This window comes from Amblyomma americanum, chromosome 11 (assembly GCF_052857255.1).
Source record: "Amblyomma americanum isolate KBUSLIRL-KWMA chromosome 11, ASM5285725v1, whole genome shotgun sequence".
In the NCBI taxonomy this organism is placed as follows: Eukaryota; Metazoa; Arthropoda; class Arachnida; order Ixodida; family Ixodidae; genus Amblyomma; species Amblyomma americanum.
In genome coordinates this window covers 88,951,171-88,968,105 of record NC_135507.1, presented here as the reverse complement: position 1 = coordinate 88,968,105, position 16,935 = coordinate 88,951,171, and the positions used below count along the sequence as shown (strand labels likewise).

Genomic DNA, 16,935 nt, shown 5'->3' with positions numbered 1-16,935 from the left:
TAACCGACAACGCACTCTCTCACCAGAACAGGATTTTGCCACCCTGGTGTATTACTTGGCCACAACATACTATGAACAAAGCAATCCCCTACACTCTGCAACAAGACCGTCTTGACCACGTGCTTGTAGAGGTTATTCCGCAAAACGGCACAAGACAGAACAGTTTCATTCTCAGTGTTTATGGGCCCCCTAAGCAGAAGCAGGCCTCGATAAGTGCTCTCGTCTTCATATATTAAGACTTGGGACAGCGCTATTGCCTAGTCGACCTGGAAGACCTCAACGCCTCCCACGGTACATGAGCCAGCCGCACCGATAACGCTAAGGGGGCCGCCGTATATCACGCAGTAGATGAACGAAGACTAAATCTCCTCACCGATTTCACCTCACCCACCCATCTTGGCAACAGCGCCTACCGTAATACCTTCCCCGATCTCACTTACACCCAGAATATTCCACGACCTGCCTGGACCAACCTGGGGGAGACCCTAGGAACGGCCATTTTTTTCTGTCCACCAGCATCCCGCCCCATCAACACTGAAAACCCATGGGCATCATGCGCATTGCGAGCTGGCACAAATTTCGGGAGACCGCACCAAAATCCTCATCAATAGCAGAAGTAGCCAAACAGATCCAAAATCTATACGAGCGTCACTCCTAACACACCCGCAGCCTTCAACGCATAGAAGAATACCCCTAAGCTGGAAACCACATCCAACACCTCTGGGAGGCACGGTGTGACCTCCTGTGTAGATGGCGACGACAAAAGCACACTCGCGCACTCGAGCGCTCCATAGCACACTTCCCGGAGGCAGCCAAAGAATACTCCTCCCCACTCTCCTCCCAAAATTGGCTTTAGATTTCTGATTCTGCCAAGGGTAGACTAAGCACAGCCAAAACCTGAACCATCCTTTTGGGCCCTCTCAGCTCGTACACCACCAATGCTGCCACCCATCGCAACCTCCAAACCATAGCCCACACCTAAAAATGTTCAGACCAATTGTTCTCCTCGATGACCTTCGCAAACAATACTTTGGTACCCACAACCCGCCCACAGCCATTGTTCCATACCCCGTGCCCTCCCCCCCCCCACAACTCAGTATTAGAGATGCCCCTCTCACCTATGAGGAGGTCAATGCTGCTATGCGATTGGACACCAGATCCAGCGCCCCAGGAGCGGACGAAATTACAAATACCATTGTAGCGTGCCATCGTCGTCCGGCCACAGATAGAGACAACCATCAGCCCTGAGGCGCAAGCACATTTGATTTTTGGTGGCTGCACAACCAATGCCGGCGGCACGCTATCTGGCTCATGTAAGCCGGAGAAGGGCCTATTAAATGCGGTTCTAGAGACCCGACAATGACCTATGTCTGCGGTTCTCTCCATAAACTTGGCGACTGTGGACTTCGCGTCTTCGGGTCTTCGCTCCCTTCTCCCTGACCTGTGCTTGCCTCAACCTCTACTGCTCCCCGGAACTCGAGACCACGGCTGCCTCCGCCTTCCTAGTCTTCCGTCGTGTAAGCCATGGCCATGGATTTTTCAGCGCATGTAATCTCTCTGTCGCTACTTACGCCACCACCTCGTGAGTCCAAGGTCTCTGCTCTCAAGCTCCGCGACTTTTGGTCATCGGACTCAGAACTTTGGTTCGACGCAATCATGGCCTTGTTCCAGGGACACCGTATCTCTTCTCAGACGGTGTTTTTTATGCTTAAAAAATTTGAAATAATTTCGTCCACACCTACACATGAGGTCAGCTTCAGTTATTCAATAGGTTTAAGAACCCCATGGGTTAGAATAATAGGCCGAGCAATAAAAGGTTGTGAAATCATTAAAAAGCTACCATGGTGGTATCAGGATGTCGAGTAAACACAAAGCAAAACTTTGGATTTAATACCGGGGCACTTTCCTGATATGGAAGAATGTTCCCATCGAGGTCGAGCAGTGATAAGCATTTGAATAAGCGGGATCACTGATTTTCCAAATTTTGGGTTCTTGCATAGCATGGAAGGCACGGTGAACAAATAAAGCAAGCGCTTTTTTTTCTGCAAGGAGTCAGAGGTTTTTTGTACCTTAATAGTTTTCAGAGCTCTTGTGCTGTAACACCCTTTTCCCTCAGAAAATATCTGTTTCTTTCTTAAATTACAAGGATACGAGTGTTTTCTAATTATGGGGAACTTACGTTCTCGGCTACAGTGATTGTGGGTACATGAGTTTGAATAAGTTCCTGTATTTTAGTTCAAAAAGGGTCTATTAGTTCTATATGGATCTCTGCTGAAAATAAATAAGGGACTAGTTACAGAACCAAGTGCGTGGTTTCTTATTTTTGGATAATCGCTTCTGCGGCACATTGTTACTTTTTTAACTTTCCGGCGCCTGGAGGACGCCACTGGTGCTAAGCATGCATAGTTACATGGCCGCTAAGAGTTCAAAAATGCGAAAACTACAAGACATCATCTAGATGTGACATGAGGAGGATCTCAAGTATGTTAGCAGACGCGAGTTTGCCTGGCTAGCGTTTAAGGCTTAGAGCGTACTATGTATTCCGGTTACAACGGTGAAGTTGAACTCGACAAGAATTAGTATAGGCGTATGGGGGCGTAATCAAGTTAAGTCGTGTGGCGCTACATGAAAATCTTCAAAGGAACGAATCACCGAGATCTGGTGGCCGGTAGAGAGCTGCAGTTGTCAGGGGTGAGAATGTACACCGCAAGGTATAAAGGCAGCCTCAAGCAGGCGGGGCATAACAAGGATAGAGAAATGGAGGTTGCTATGCGCGGTGATAAACAAACCACTTCCGCGTTTACCGCCATAATCGCGGCCGTAGTATATACAGGTTGTTAGAGAGAAAAAATCATAATTAGGAACTAAGGAATGCAACTAGAATTCAGTTTCTACAGCAATATTACTACTGACAGTGTCAATGAGGTTAAGAAGGGAGCCACATTTTGGGATAATGCTTCTAGTTTTAGCGTCTAGCAGTAAGAGATAGTTGTGATTTATTCTGCTATGGTTTGACTTGGCAAACAGTCATGTAGGGAGAATGATGACATTCTGGCTAGCATGGTCAGAAATTGAAGCGTTTTTGTCGATTTCCATGCTTTTAGAACGAAGCTTCCATCGACCAGATTAGTGTTTGCTTAATAGAATGAGGTGTGTTCTTTCAAACACAGTTTGCTGAAAATCACTCAGTTATGATAACGCCTGTCCCTTAGAGCTTTCTGGCCCAGTACGCGCTCTGTACCTTTGAAATGCGCGAAATTTTCGATAGTCGACATTTCTTTTTGTTGGGCTGACTGCGTCAATTCTGTTTGAGCGCTCGATATCTCTGGGCTTCGTGCTAATGCTCATTTCAGTGCAGCGGTGCCAAAACGAAATTTGCTCGAACTGAGTAAACGTTTGCTCACGCTGTCACCATGGCCAAAAAGTTGATAGATGATTACGGTAGTCGGTAATGCGAAGTGTGAGCGCAGCTCTCCTCACGCCACCTGCCAGCGGCGGAAATTAGCGTGTGGAATTTTCCCGCGGCAGCCTCCTTCCAGCTGTCTATTCTCGGCTCTCGCCGTGACAGGTGGCGTTTCGCTCTGCTACTCGTGGCGCCGTCGAAAGAGGACGCTTTTTCCTAAGCTCCAGCGACTACGTCCGAACCTAAGCACTTTTCGGTATTTGCTCTTACACATGCTGACGGGCGGTAGTTTTAAAACGTGCTAAGAGTAGGAAGGCCAGTGGAAATGCGTGTGCAGGAGGTTATTGTGTAGGAATTTTTTGCGTGCTTTTACGTTGCGTAGTGCCGGAGGCTTTTGTGTAGTAATTCTGGTGGGCTTTTACGGTACGTAGTGCCGACGGTTATTGTGTAGAAATTTTGGCGGACGTTTACGTTGCGTAGGGCCGACGGTTCTTGTGTAGAAAATTTGGCGTGCTTTTACGTTGCGTATTGCGGAAGGTTTTTGTGCAGCAATTTTCGCGGACTTTTACGTTGCGTAGTGCCGAAGATTTTTCTGCAGGAACTTTGGCCGGCTTTTGTAGTGAACGTTTTTGTCTAAGACATTTTAGCGGGCTTTAAGGTTGTGTACTGCCGAAGGTTTTTGTGTAAGAATTTTGGCGGGCTTTTACGTTGCGTAGTGACGGAAGTTTCTTGCGTAGGAATTTTGGCGGGCTTTTACGTTGCGTAGTCGCCCGGATGATGGGCCGGAGAGCTAGGAAAATTAAGGTGGACGAGGAGTCTGTGCAGTGCCAGGAGTGCGAACGTTGCTGCGATTTAGACGAGACTGAGTTCAGGAGCTCAGCCGAGGCAGATGGGGCTAGCTTCGTGTGCAAGCTATGTAAGCGTTTTGAGGAGGCCGTTCAGACGTTGAAAGGGGAATGGACAGCTAGGATGAAGGAACTGAAAGGGGTCCTGAAGGTGGAACGAGGGGAACGGATTAAGTTAGAAACTCATGTCACCGAGCCGCTTAAGAGGGAGGGGGATAATGACGACCTGTTGGAGCGAATTGTGCGTGAGCTGAAAGAGGAGCGGGAAAAGCGGGCCCAGCTAGAAGAGCAGGTAGAAGCGCTCAGGTCGCGGCCGGCAGGGCACCCCGGTTTGGAGCAGAGTCAGGTGGGGGACAAGGCTCGTCGATCCTAAAGTACTGTAGCGCAGCAGGCTTTGAGCAGGGAAGAGAGAGAGAGGTAAGAACGGGCATTGTGACGCGCGACAGTAGCGTACAGCGGCAAGAGAGGCAGCTAGTGCGATCCGGAGGGCAGCAGTCGCAGCCAGGACGCGAACGGTTAGAGCGCAGGAGGGTTCTGGTAGTCGGTGACTCGAACGTAGCAAGGGTTGAGGGAGGCGTTTTCACGACAGTGAAGGCGGACAGACGGGTGCAGGGGCCCAGTCAGGGAAATGCATCGTAGATGCAATGGCCAAAGCCCAGGAGGTGATAGGGCACAGCATGGATGGCGAACGCTTTGTCGTTATATATGCTGGTCTCAACGATGTACTGAAGGGGAGCAGCCAGAATCTCGAGAAGCAGTTAGAATATGGGATGCGTAGGCTTAGAGAGGCCACTGAGAGTGTGCATGTGACCATACGCATATTCCCAGAGGTTGAGACATAGGCTAGCGAAACGGAAAGAAGGGTCATTGAGGCTAACCGTGTAATTAAGTTAATGAGTCGATGACTAGGATACGGGGTAATGGAAGTTAACAGAGAAGTGTACGAGGGCAGCTCCCACCCTTTTGCACAGGATGGCATTCACTACGATGGTGCCACTGGCAAGAGGGTGGGTAGTAATATAGGTCGCCAGGAAACAGCTTTTTTTGGGGCACCCAAAGCTCTGAGGTAACCAGTGTACAGGATGAAGAACCAAGGTCAAAGAGACGATGGAACCATAGGAGAAAAATTGACACGAGCGCCAGGGCCAAGTTAATTCAGATATAGGTTTCATTAACATGCGAGGTGGCAGGAATAGACTGAAATGGGAGGAAATAAAAGAGCAGTTAGGGCACGAGGAATTAAGGGTATATGATTTAGTGGAAACGCATCTCATAAACATGGAGCAACCACCCTGTAACCCATGCTACGCATGAGAATATTCCAATAGAACCGAGTGCAGGAGAAAGGGAGATTGGAGATAGGGGGGATTGGGGCATTCATTCATCAAAGTATGAATTTTCAAAGGGTTAAACTGGGATGCAACGAACGTTAATGGCTAAAAAGAAAAGTTGTAGGGGAGCAAACACTCCTTGGCTTTGTATTTATTTATTTATTTATTTTACAATACTGCCGCTATCAGCCGAGAGCCTAGAAGAAGGGCATGAACAATGACTTCTTGTACGCGTACAAGTATACGTGTGAGTGACACAAATCACGGAGAAACAACATAATTCATCAAAATACAAGCGACATGGTAATAGAAGCATGCAACAGAAAACAACGTAGTACATAATGACAACAGCGGCGCACGTCATAGTCATAAGCAAAAACGGGAAAGTTTAAAGAAGCAACTGCATTTCAATTCTACTTATTGAGAGTGCTACTTAAAATAGAATCGGGAACAAACATTAGAAGATATTAAAAATCTTTTGTGATAACCACTAACTGTGAAACAAACCCGAATAATGAATTTGTCGTTGTTAATGAAGAGCTAAGTTCATTCCATTCTGTGATCACGCGAGGAAAAAATGAGTACCTGAATGTGTCGTTAGTGACAGAATACTCAGCGTATGCTCGTGTTGATGCCGTGTTTTTCTAGCTTGCGAACATGAAATGTACTGGGTGGTATCCATTGTATACTGGCTATGCAAAATTTTGCAAAGGAACTTAAGTCGAGCTTGTTTTGCTCTCGTCGATAGTGTGTTAAGGCCTGAACAGGCCTTAACACACTATACCTATGGACAGGAGCTAATCCCAAAGAGGAAAACAGGAAAATGTTAGAATGCATTGCAAGTGACATTGATGCGCTAGGAGGACAGGGCGATATAATTATATTAGGCGACACGAACGCACACATAGAGACCTGGATGGGTACACAGATTCGACAGGAAGCATGCTGCTGGGTATGCTTGACAGGTGATGGTTTTGTTGTATGCAACAGTACCGAGAAGCGTGAAGGGCTCATAACATGGGAGGCAGGGAGTGTGACATTAGTGCATAATCTGCACTAATGTGCACAGAGGTTGTATGATAGATTACGGGTAATGAGCATAGATGAACCTGGTTCCAAAAGTCTAGGTAGTGACCACAAACGTATCAAGTAGAGTTTCAGAAAAGAAACTAATGTAGGACTGAAGCAAGATGAACAATTGGAGGGCAATTTTTACTCAGAAAAGCAATTGGAAGCAGCATCCCAACAAACAGAGAAAGTAATTTCAGAGGGTAATGAAACAGAATGTACTTATACCAATTTAACTCAATTACTTGAGCTAGAGCTAGCTAGGGTGCGAGTTAAGTCAAGAGAGAAAAAAAGCAAACCCAACAGTTGGTGGGATGAGGAGGTCAAGAAGGCGACAGATAAACGTCAGGAAGCGTCCAGGGAACACTGATATCACGAGAAGAGGGGGAATCAGAAGCTGAAGTAGTCAGAAAATGGGATACCTTCATAAAGTGTAGAAGGAAAGCATCCATTTGGTTCATCAGAAAACTAGAAGAAAGGTTGCCCAATGGATGTCAAAAGTAAATAAAAAGGAGGAAAAAGCAGCTAAGAAATTTTGGAAACATCTAAGTGCAATTAGTAATAATACTAGGCTAGAGCAAAGGTTTATTGATACAGATCTGGGTATTTCACTTGAAAGGGATGAAGCAATGAAACACATATAAACAAGGATAACAGAAAAATTTAAAAAAAGCAATGTTGCACAAATTAATTCTAAGGAGGATGGACCGGTCACTGCAATTGCTTCATTTGAGCAAAGAGAGTGGGAAAGAGCTGAGGAGAAGGCTCCTAGTGGTACGTCAACAGGACCAGATTTTATTCCGAATATGTTAATAAAGAAGCTAGGACCAAAATATAAGCAAACATTAATACACGCATTGAATAAAATGATAATGATAGCAAAGTCCGCGATGAATGGTAATTAAGTAGAATGAACATGATATATTACGGAAAGGGGGACAAAGCTGACGTAACTACCGTCCCGTAACAGTGACATCTGCGGTTCACAGGGTGGTGATGCTGATTATAAAGGAAAGACTGCAGGCTTGGGTGGAGAACGAGGAGGTGCTAGGGGAGCTACAAAATGGGTTCCGGAAATAAAGGAGGTTGGAGGACAATCAGTTTTCATTGAGGCAGAGTATAGAGATTGCGATCGCTTAAAAGGAACACAGTCCTCTATGGCTAGCATTTCTGAATATTAGGGGAGCCTACGAGAACGTTATTCAAGTGTTTTTGTGGGACATACGGGGCACATTGGATGTCGAAGATGGAGTAAGAGTAATTAATTATATATATATATATATATATATATATATATATATATATATATATATATATATATATATGCAAAGTTGTGAGACGCTTCACTTAGCCACAGATTTACTTTGAGTCGACGTTTCGGACAGAGCCTGTCCTTTCTCAAGACTGCAGTTACAGGGATCTTCCTCTTCTTAAAGAGTTGGCATTGGCACATATAACTCTCTGCATATAACTCACCTTCCACAAAACGCGTTAAAATAATTCTTGCTGAGGGATAATTATGAACCGCCGTCTTTTAACATCTTAGACATATTGCACCTTTATTGAGACCCCTATCTGGGTCCCTTTAAAGAAGCAGAGAGAGAGGCGTAACTTTTACATGGCATTCGTACATTCCGCAATAAACCTGGTTTTGCGGCTTAGCGCTTTTCTGCGACGTCCCATCCATACTACGTGTTTCTTTCGCACTATTCTGTCATCATGAACCTGGAAAGATTTGTGCTCGACGTCATTTGAGTGGCTGACCAAGAGCTCGTAGGCAGAATGTTCTCACTTAATTTCTTGTTCGGAAGGTACTCATCTGTGATGCCGTAAAAAGAGGGTGATATAAGGCAGCAGGCATGAAAGCGGTCTGAAAACAACGGGCAGGGAAGGCCAAGCGGTGTGATGTTTTTAGTCGTTGTACTCGATGTCAGCCACGGCTGGAGTTTACAGCAGTGCAGGCGCAAGTTCCAAGTAAACAACATATGCAATGAAGTCTGCCCACTTGACGTTGCACTGTAGTTCATTGAGAGTCATGGAACTGTGAATATATTGAATAAGCGTGCCCATTCACGCAAGCACTGAACAAGGAACAACGCGGTCACTGTCCTTTTTATAGAAGAGCGTTCATTAGTGATATATACGACCTATACATACAGAGCGTGTACACGCACTTTCAAGAATAGGATGCCCTAACATGTTAGCCAAATCCAGGCTAGCAGCGCACTAAGGACGAGGAACAAGAAGTACTACGAGACGAGGCACAAGAACGAGAAGTAGGGCGGGACGAGGCAGAAGACAAGGAAGTACGACGGACGAGGCACAAGGACAAGAAGTACGACGGGACGAGGCACAAGAACAAGAAATACGACGGAACGAGGCACAAGAACAAGAGGTACGACGGGACGAGACAAAAGAACGAGAAGTGCGATGGGACGAGGCAATAGAACAAGACGTACGACGGAACGAGGCGTGTCGTAGTTCTTGTTCTTGTGCCTCGTCCATAGTGCGCTGCTGGCAGTGATCCTAGCCAACTAGCCCAACAAGCATCAACGTTAGCTGAAGTGTCATCGAGGCAAGCAATGATCAGCTTTTTACCTCTGTGAATTATTTCAAAGGGCACATTCAATGGCATCACCGTCATCAAATGTCCTTTCACCTGCATTTAAAGTGCTACTGGTTAACCTTAACGGGGCTACCACCTTGTAGTCGCAGTAGGAGTTGCAGTGCTTTATTAAAATAATAATAAAAAGGAAGGATAAGATTTTTGTTAGCCCTGGCATCTGCCATCGATAGTGAAGCACCTGAGTTGGGGCAGGGGAAATAAAGAATGAGAGGCAAAACGGAGAAATGAAATGAAAGAGGTGAGCGGACACGAAGAGAGGATAGGGGCATACGTAATATACACAAACTATTTACACAATAAGCAATGTGTACAGGTTGCTTGCGTGATACGTTCATGAGGAAGCATACCACATAGCCCCAAAATCAATTTTAAAGCGAAAGCTTTATTGGCCGCAATTTCGCGATTTCGCCGTGGCGGTACTCCATGGTGGCACGTGACGTCACAACGCGCGCCCGGCCGAGGAAGGTTACTGCACTTCGCGCGCTCGCCGCGCCATCTGGCATGACGTCACACCGCGCCGCTCGCCGCCGCCGCCGATGGGTAGGACGCGACACCGCGTTCCTCGTCGTTGCGCTCGCCCCGCTCGCCTCAACAGCTGCGTCTCATGCGTGATAAGATGTCACAGGATTGAAAAGGAGATCTGGCGTGCGCCGCAACCACAGTTGAGGCGACAGTATGGGCGGCGACAATTCTGATAAGCTGGAGAAGGATTGTAATCGACAGCAGAACGAGATGAAGTGGAAACGAATCGCCCAAGAAACACACGAACAGCGCGCCGAACGACTGGCTGAACGCCGCCGTGAATATGCCGCCGCGAGAAAGGCACGTCTGACGTCCGGTGTCTCGACCGCTAGCAGCAGCGACAGCAGCCGGAGGAGGGACCTGAGTCCAGTTTCACTGAAGACGGCCCGTGATGAACAATGGAATGCGACCAACAGACTTCAGCGGCGGGCTCAAGAGACCGAACAACGTGCCGTTAGCCTAGAGAATAGGCGTAAGAGTGACGCGACCCCTTAAATCCTTGGATAGCCTCGGTGCTGAAATCAAACATGGACCTACAGGTCATACTGGGCGTTTATGCCTGTGCTTCATACGTTGTGGAATATGTGAACAAGGCCAACCGAGGAGTTTCACACTTGTTTCGCTACATATATCCTGGCATAGCCGAGCTAAGCCACTGCCATGTTTTACTTTCCCATTGCGTATTTTCCGACACGGGAACATTGAATTCGATAAATGAATTGCAAAGAAAAGAAATTATTTTGAAGCTAACTTTTGAATGTAGAATGAGCCCTGCATGCAGGCGCACACTTTGTTTGACCTGACTGCGACAATAAGAAAGTGGTAAGCTTACAGAGCATTGACATCACTACGAATGCCCATTTTTAGTCGCCATTGGGAGCTGTGGCCCTCATGCAAGATTGCATTAGCACTCTGCACAAGTACTAAATGTGAAATTCAGCTCATTGCCGGATCGCCGTGCTTAGGTTGTTGTGCATGCATGAAATGCACGTGTTAAATTCAATATACAACAAGCATGTGGTAGGGGAAAGATAGAAGTGTCGCTCCTGGTTGTGAGGCAGTCAATTATAATCGGAAATATTGGATATAAATATACCGCATACACCTTTTCTTTGTTTTTTCTCAGATTTTCAACGGTGGCGGCCAACTCGTGAAATGACATTTTTGCACTGAATATTTCTCGCTATACCCTAATCTAGGGAGTTTGTACGCCGTTTGTGCGGCCATATGTATTTTAACACGAATTTGAGTGAGCCCAGCGAAACGTTTACGATAATTCTGGACGGACAACAAGAACTAGCTCACTAAACCACGCTTACATATCACTGAATTGCTAGAAGCAATATTACGCGAATTTATTCGGAATAAGTGTTAAGATGCAGACTTGAACGCATAACGATGCTATTTCACGACCGCAATCCCTGTTTGCCTGGCGCATAGAAACTGTCTCCCTCCCAAGAGAGAATCTCTCGTCGCCCCCCCCCCCCCTCCCAATTTTTTCTGGTTTTTGCCGCCAGAAAAGTTGTGGAAAACAATCGCACCGTCGTATTATTATTAGGTTAGGTTACTCTCCTGCTGCGGCGCCCTACGGTACGTGGCACAAGAAAAAAAAATCATAACTGCGATCGCAGCTGCTTTATGTTGCCTGTTACCGCTTAAAAAGTACAGTCCTCTTTCCGCGAAAAAGCCGCTGTGTGTGCATTCGTGTGTGTGTGTACTCGCTCGTCTGCCCCACAGAAGGGCTCCACAATCTTAAGGCCTTTTCCCACCAGGCGAAATCAAATTAAAGAAATCGGCAGCCTTGCTTACATGAGCCCGACGTTGTGGGTCGACTCGGTGCGCGCCAGATGTCTGGCTGGCCCAGCCCGGCCCGACCGAGTTTAATGAACCCGTTTTCTTTCGGACAGGGATCGTCGCTACCCCTAGCGTAGAGCAAGCTAACCACGCGCGGACATTAAAAGAGGAAGAGGAGGAATGCCTAGGCTTGCGCAGCGCCACCAGACCAGAGAGGTGGCCGGATAGGAGGCGCTAAGCCGATGCGGCAGCATATACATGCTCCTTCCAACCAGGTCGGGCCGAGTCAACCCACCCCCTGCAGTCGGGCTGGGCAGCTCGACTCGACGGCCGCATAGCTTAAGCCCCTAGCATAAACATGAGCCGGACAACCGGTTTTCAGCACGACAGCATATTCGACCTGGTTTCTGTCGGGCTCGTGTAGACGCATAGAGCGGAAAGGCGATCATTCCAAAAGCGGAATGCACGATCTATAATAATAATAATAATAATAATGATAATAATAATAATAATAATAATAATAATAATAATAATAATAATAATAATAATAATAATAATAATAATAATAATAATAATAATAATAATAATAATAATAATAATAATTGGTTTTTGGGGAAAGGAAATGGCGCAGTATCTGTCTCATATATCGTTGGACACCTGAACCGCGCCGTAAGAGAAGGGATAAAGGAGGGAGTGAAAGAAGAAAGGAAGAAATAGGTGCCGTAGTGGAGAGCTCCGGAATAATTTTGACCACCTGAGGATCTTTAACGTGCACTGACGCCGCAAAGCACACGGGCGCCTCCGCGTTTTGCCTCCATAAAAACACAGCCGCCACGGTCGGGTTCGATCCTGCTATCGTAAATTTATCACATCATCTAGTATGATCGCTTAAGCATATTTTTGTTTCCAAATTTCGGGCACCAAGATGGGGTAGCGTGCCTTACACTCGCTGAGCACGAGCTTACACTATTGGAAAACTTTTAATATTTGTCTTTATACAGTCGAACCTTGTTATAACGAAATAATGGTTATAACGAAAGAATTACGACTCTGCTTGGAAGCTCGGTCAAAAAGGATGATAACGAAGCTACGGCTATAACGAAGTAATCGCTGCCCCCCCCCCCCCCCTTCAACTTCGTTATAACAAGGTTTAACTGTATTTATTTCGTCATGCAAGCGTTTCCGGTGGTTCACCAGAAAAATTCTGTTTGACAAGCTTGGCATGTCTGTGGAAACCGATCAGCTCGACACGACGTGCGTAAAGAAAATGAGCGATCGTTTTGTTCCTAGGATCCCAGACCACCATTGGCAATGATGTGTTTATCGCGGTTTCCTGCACAACTACCTCTATACACCCTCATCAGGTGATCATTCTCTTCAGAGACCACTTTTGCATTAGCGCTGTGCATATACTCCTAGACTGTAGCCAATTCTTGGCTAGAACACAATGAATTCTCCTGCTGTAAGAACGTGCCTATGGCGCCATATTACTGCATATTCTAAAATGCGCAGTTATTTAATGACAGATTTCAGATAATATTTATAAGCACCACTTAGTATGGATATCAGCGCAGTGGACAGCGTTATACTTCATGACACTATTTAGTAGCATATTTAGAGTTCTGCGCAAAAGCGAACTTGGTCTCGACCCGATAGACTAAAAAGAAATTATTATTGTTTTCAAGGGTGTAGAGAGTCGTCCTGCGGCTGTAGTTGGAAGTCTGTTTCATATTGCCAAGCTGTCTTCGGGCCCACGGGCATGAATATGTTTTCTCGATTTTGATATCGATTTCAGTGGGTTTTTATTAAAACATGAGATCATAATCTGCGCTTGTTCGTTCGGTTTCTTGTTTTTTGTGTGCATTTCTGAATTTGTTACACACCAACACGTATTGTCATCGATTTGGTGGCTGAGCAATTTAGTGAAAGCAGGTTTCGCAAAAAAATGACGACATTTGTAGTATATTCTTGTTATGCAGAATAATATGCCGGCCTGCGATTTAGGAGCACAAATCGAGAGAGAAATTAGTGAAATTGGAAACAATATTTTATCACCACTGTGCTATGCATGCAGGAATTTAAAAAAAAATTGATCATCTACCATAATCATCTAAGAGTAACGCACAGCCATCTTGCTTGGTGCTATTGCGTTGAATGTAATTATGATGATGGAGATTGACTTTTGCGAGGATTAAAATCGATATCAATGGTGCTAAATGGCCACTCAGAAAACAAGGTTTCTGATGCTTTGTTTCGCTCCGTCCACCCCATGTCTCAGCTAATGACGGCAGCAGCGCCTTTCCTTTTATTTCTGTTTATCCTCCTTGCGAAGTAAGTAAAACATTTTAAAACAGTTCGGGAATAATTACCGTGAGCAGCGTTACGGTAGATTTTGTGACGCTTATGTTGAGCGGCCTACCGTATTCTGATATGTCGGAGTAGGATCCTACAGCTTTGGGGAATAGGATTTTGTGCGGGAAGAGGTACAGCGCCAAAAAAGACAGTAATAAAGGAGCGGACAGGCACAGGCGCCTGTATCTATCTGCTATTAAAGTACTGTGTTTTTTCACTCTCCTCTTCCTGCGAAATCTAGCGACTAGCCCAAACTAATACCCTTTTGCAATACATTTTTAGAATTTTGTGAGCTTCCGAACTTTGTTGGCAGTGGGGTTCATATATTATGCATCACGTAAACCGGGTATGGGGATAAAGTCATTGAAACAGAAAAATAACCGCCACGCTCTTTTTCTCCGCTTCTGCAATGCGGATTGGCTGTTTTTGATCACGTGATGGCGTCTAGCACTAATAGTCCACGCTAGCTTCCTATGCGTCTTTTGCGCTGGATGAAGCTGCTTTTCACCACGTATCGTTTTTTTTATTCTTGCTACGCGCATTTCTACGGCAGGTTGAAAAGTCTCCGTCATTTCTACAACAACCTTGCTGCAATGAAGAATATGGCCTGATTGTTGGGCTTTTGGATCCACATCTAGAGCGAATCTGGGAGGTCTCTTCGAGCGATTTCAAGATTGGTAGAATAACGTCACCTGATGTGTCGCTTTGCATGTCTTAGTAAAGTTTGATAAAATTTCGAATATGAATAATAGGAAACTCTGCCAATTACGATTCCAGAATGTTCTTGCATCCGTGAAATCAAAGCCACCTTTCTGGAGCCAATGATACTCACCTTAACTTGTCATAAATGGCGGCGGAGAGTCCAATGACTTTTCAGCATCGTTTCGCGGCCAACCCCTAGAAAATTTAATTTCTGGTTTTCAGCCGCTTCTGTTATGTCGACGAAAAAATGCTGTCACTTTATTTTACGAAAACTATGTCATATACTATCTCTCCTTCAGCATGGGCTTCTACATGTGCACTTTGTGCTCATTTGTTTGCATCTCGGGAAAAAAACTGCTTGTTGAAGGTTATTATTGGAAAGCAGTGGTCTGTATCAAATCGTTATGTGTTTCTGCTGGCTCTCAGGGTCTCCAAAAACAGCAGTAGATTAACAGCGACCGGTAAATCTCTCAGCGGTCTTTGGAAAGCAGAATTTTGGAATGAGCCTTTCACCATCATCCAAGTGGAATGAACACAAAATCGGGAGACTTAAACGTAAGACCAACTAGACCAACCTCATGTGTTTACGAACCTTTGCCAGCAGTGTGGATCAAAATAAGTCTCTTAATCCAACAAGCTGGAATATGTCAGTCCCTTATTTGCGTGAGATTTGGTGGTAAAGCTGTAGTACAGAAGCGTCTGGGTGAGTGGAAACCACTGCAGTGGTTTCTACATGGATTCTCTATTGGGCTGTCTTGTGTCCACAAATAACTGTGCAGCTCGGCGGCGGCAATGCCAACCTGCTTGCTCTTCAGTCGCCGAAGAACAGAATCCCCGCTACTCTCGGCCGCGCTCAATGTCTTCGGAGTCCTTTTATTTGACTTTAGACATGCTGACGAGATCGAACGGTTGGTGTCACTGGGCGTTGTTTCTAGCGCCGGCATTGCAGAGAGGGCAATGAATAAAGGTAGCTTGCACGCTACAGTGAAGCGCTTGCAGGACAATGACATGTTGATCTTAACAGGCACCGAGTATTTATTTTTAATGAGAGGATTTTCATGGGTCTATATAAACAGGCGGCGTGATTTCTACACGATCATCGCTGAGCACACATAACTAACGTAAGCGCGCGGACTTTTGCGCATGAATGTGTCTGTGATGGCACGCCTGTTACGGCGTCCGTGTATGCTTACTTGGAATGTACGAAAAAGGGAGTGGAGTGGTGATGACTCACTCGAAATCATTTCCTTATAACTCGTACACTTCGCTATTCCCTGTACCTTCGGTGTGACTAATAACGCGCCCTCAGGTGGGCAGATGGTAATAATGGAATAGAGTAGGGCGAAAAAATGAAATGGTTGTGGCCTTCCATTCAAAACGTGACATTCATCCATTGGTCACGAACAGAGAGAGAATGCAAAGCGTGGTTGCTCGGAGGAAATATTACTCGGGGGAAAGCGATCCTATATGCTCTTCCTTTCCACGTGAACACATATTAAAAATATATGTTCAGCACCACGGGGTCAGCAACAATTTCGAGCACGAAAATACGCAAAGTGGAGCAGCTTTACTACATAAAAGCTTTGCCATAGTGAGAGCATTTGTGCCTTGTTTTCTGTGCAAGTAACAAGACAGTGGCTTCGCCTTGCTTACCAGTACTGCTAAATGCAAACATTTGTGCTTCTAGTTTTGTCATTTACCCGTCATGCAGGTTTTCAGCACGGACGTTATCGAGTACAAATTCTGTCAAAAGTGCGCCTCCAACGCTCCTCACTCATGCTCCCCATTTCCACCCGCCAAGCAGCGATTTCTGCCTTGTCTCTGGATTAGTCCTTTTGCAGCGTCACTTCAACGATATCCTGGCGGTTTTATATGTGCCTCGCAAGTGGGGGCTGGTGTGTCGCGGGATAAATAGATTTCCGCAGAGGCGCAAAGATTGCTAAGGCCTTGCGTTCGCACAAACGAACAAAGATAAATAGAGGAAACGCTTGGAAAGTTTTTGCGCACTAACATACACCTGTAAATACTCTAACTTTCGCTGGTGTGTATCAACATTCGAGTATAGTATCCAAGCACTTACGTCCCGAAGCTACAGGTGGGTGCGAAAGAATGGAGTAGTGCAGGGCTGCGGAATATTTGAGACCACCTGGAGCCATTTAACTTTGCAGTCACATCAGTCAGCATTTGTGTATTTTTTTCTTACCATTTCACCAGCATCGAAATGAGGGTGCAGTAACTGCAAATAGAGCAACCGAAAATCAAAGCCACCGAGTCACTACGGCGGTTCGAAAA

At 45.8% G+C, this 16,935-nt stretch overlaps 1 long non-coding RNA gene across 1 annotated transcript in view; it reads left to right on the top strand.

Annotated features, from left to right (window-relative positions):
* Nucleotides 1-16,379, top strand: part of LOC144109455 (uncharacterized) — a 38,850-nt gene extending 22,471 nt beyond the window's left edge. The window contains exon 3 of the long non-coding RNA XR_013309601.1: nt 16,355-16,379. This is a non-coding gene — a long non-coding RNA (uncharacterized LOC144109455). The remainder of the gene's footprint in view (nt 1-16,354) is intronic.
* Nucleotides 16,380-16,935: the final 556 nt, after the last annotated feature.